A 3,207-nucleotide genomic window follows, 5' to 3' on the forward strand; every position below is an offset into this window, starting at 1 on the left:
AAATCCTGGAAAAACTCAGCAGATCTGACAGCATCTGTGGAGAGAAAAACAGAGTTAATGTTTTGACTCCGTATGACTCTTCAGAGCTCTGAAAAAGAGTCATACGAACTCAAAACATTAACTCTGTTTTTCTCTCCACATATGCTGTTAGACCTGCTGAGTTTTTCCAGGATTTTCTGTTTCTGCTTCAAACTAACTTTGATACTGCAGCACATATGACAATATTAGGGCACATGACCAAAAGTTTGGTGGACGACATAGGTTTTAAGGGTGTCTTAAAGGAGGAAAGAGGCAGAAAAATTTTGGGAGGGAATTTCAGAGTTTAGGGCGTGTTTGCTGAAGGCATGTATGCCAACGGAGAAGTGATTACAATTCAGAATGCTAAAGAGGCTAGAATTAGAGGAGTGCAGATACCTTTAAGGGTTGTGGGGCTGGCTGAGATTACAGAGCTAGAGAGGAATGAGGCCCTGGTGGGATTTGAAAACATGATGTTGCTTAACTGGGAGGCCAGCACAGGTCAGTGAGTACATGGTGATGGACGAACAGGACTTAGTGTGAAAAGGGCATGAGCAGCAGGGATTTTGATGATCCCAAGTTTACAGAGGGTAGAATGTGTGAGGACAGCCATGAGTGTATTTGAATAGCCAAGTCTAGGGATAACAAAGTGGAAAACATGGTAAAAACTTTGAAAAGTGCTTCACATTTTGACACTGAGCCACATAAAGGTGAAGTGATGAAAAACTTGATCGAAGAGGTAGGTTTTATGGAGTGTCTTAAAGGAAGAACATACATAAGAACTAGGAGCAGGAGTAGGCAATTCAGCCTCTCGAGCCTGCCCTGCCATTCATTACGATCATGGCAGATCTCATTTTAGCAGCGAGGTTTAAAGAGCTTAGAAACAGCTATATAGGCAGCCACCAATGGTGGATCAATGAAAATCGGAGATGCAGAAGACTTTTTTAAGCAGATCTGACTTGATATTTACAATTTTAAAAGCTTATCCCATCGACAGACTAATGGATCCCATAAAGAATTTCCACAGATAATGAGTCCATTTTTTTGGTCAGTTTGCCTGTGTCTTTACATCAACTTGTCTTTTTCATTGTCCTATCTTTCCATTCTGCTGCCCTCCTCCCCTATCACCCTCAGCTTTCTACTTTCTAATCTGATTCTCCTCCTACCCTATTATAACAGGCTGTGACTACTGTGGCTCCTGCTGTATAACCATGACTTTGCTATTTCTTAATCTACCTACCTACCTAAATCTATCTACCTATTTCTTAAAAGCAAAAAACTGCGGATGCTGGAAATCCAAAATAAAAATACCTGGAAAAACTCAGCAGGTCTGGCAGCATCTGCGGAGAGGAGCACAGTTAACGTTTCGAGTCCGTATTACACTTCAACAGAACTAAGTAAAAATAGAAAACATTTTAGAAATCTGTTTTTACTTAGTTCTGTTGAAGAGTCATACAGACTCGAAACGTTAACTGTGTTCCTCTCCGCAGATGCTGCCAGACCTGCGGAGTTTTTCCAGGTATTTTTATTTTTGTTTTACCTATTTCTTAATCTGGCTTGTCTACCTCCCATCTTTTCATATTCTTTTCCAAAACAACTGATAGGGAAATACTAGTTTGCAGTGTGTCACCAACTGAAAACCAAAGTATTCCTCTTCTGAAAGGGCAAATAATAAAGAACTTCATCACAAAACCAAAGCAAATTGAAATACTAATATAATCATTATTATCTGCTATTAGTGCATGGTCATGAGTGTACTCCATCAGCAGGGCCACTTAAGTGTGGACAAGACTGATTGATGGGCAGCAGGTAACCAGAGCAGTCACTCCCATGGGCCCTTCCAACCCAGAGATCTAGATGACCAGCCCCAAACCCTGGCCAGACCCTCTGATTTGTCTGCAGCCCTTCCACACCAGGTGGCCAAAGATCAGGAGCAGGTTACTGAAGTGGATCCAAAAGTCAAGGAGCAATCTGTTCAAACAGTGGAAGGAGGGACTGCACCCTCCTGCATTGAGCAACAAAATGTGGAGCACAAGACTCATCCAGAGCTCAAAAGTTGAGAAGCAACCTGGAAGTTCATAAAGGTATAGCTCCAGCTGACATTCTCCACCCCAGTTCTCCAGTGATGCAGAGGATGCCCATATAGAGTGCCCATATAACAGACCCCAGCCACCACTGGACAGCAAGACAAAGATGAGGGAGTGGAGAGGATGCAGGAGTAGCCAATACTGGAAATCCTTCTGCACAGTGTGAAATGGCACAGAGGGTGCTCTTCTCATATGGTCCTCATACCATCCTGACTTGAACAGAGCTATATAGGCAATATCCCAAATTCAGTCTATGTTCCTCAATGAGTTAACCAGCAAGGTACAATCGGGGTTGCCAACTGTGATGAAATGTAGTCAGGGAGGTTTCATCACATGACTTGCCCCCACACTCCAGCCATTAGTCGGCCGACACATCCATCCTTGTGACACACCGCCTTCCTACAAAAATTGGAGAGCAAAAAGACTCATTACCCAATTGGATGATGCTTGACTGTAGGTCAAACAGCCTTTTACCCCCATTTTCAATATTTTTATATTTGGTAAGCAGAAATAGTCAAAGAAAATGACAAAAAAAATTTTGTTTAACTTATTTTTCTCTAGGGATGCACACAGCAGTGTCCTGGAGATTGATCTTCAATTCCTGGATACTCCAGGCCATTCCTGGAGGGCTGGCAACCCCAAGTACAATTGACCAGTGCACCTCTCCAGCTATGCCTGCTGGTCAAACTGAGGTTTTGCTATGAAGTCCCCTAAATCTAAGAGCCCGATGGCCCCCACTGTCCACACTCGCCCATGAATAATGGCTACCTGGGCAAGGTGCCAGAGAGTGGTCACCATTTGTTGGATCATAATCGTAGAAGGGAGTCAACAGCTTCAGGAGAAAACTGCAGAGGAAAGGGGGAGGGGTCGCCTTCTGTCTGCTTTGAGTTTGTCAGAGCGGCAAAGCTTGTCCCTGCAACAAGAACATTGCAAGTTAGGAGATATTTTTAAATAGTCCAGCGTTAAAATTGCGAAGGAGGGTGGCGTCTCCTCTTACACTTTTTTTTTTCGCGCTGTGAAAGTTCCGCCCTAAATTGCCTGGAGCCAATCGCAGTGATGGCGCTGCGCTTTTATAAGAGGAGCTAGCTCGCTGCTCACTGTTAAA

The sequence above is a fragment of the Carcharodon carcharias genome, chromosome 20, assembly GCF_017639515.1.
Source record: "Carcharodon carcharias isolate sCarCar2 chromosome 20, sCarCar2.pri, whole genome shotgun sequence".
Lineage (NCBI taxonomy): Eukaryota > Metazoa > Chordata > Chondrichthyes > Lamniformes > Lamnidae > Carcharodon > Carcharodon carcharias.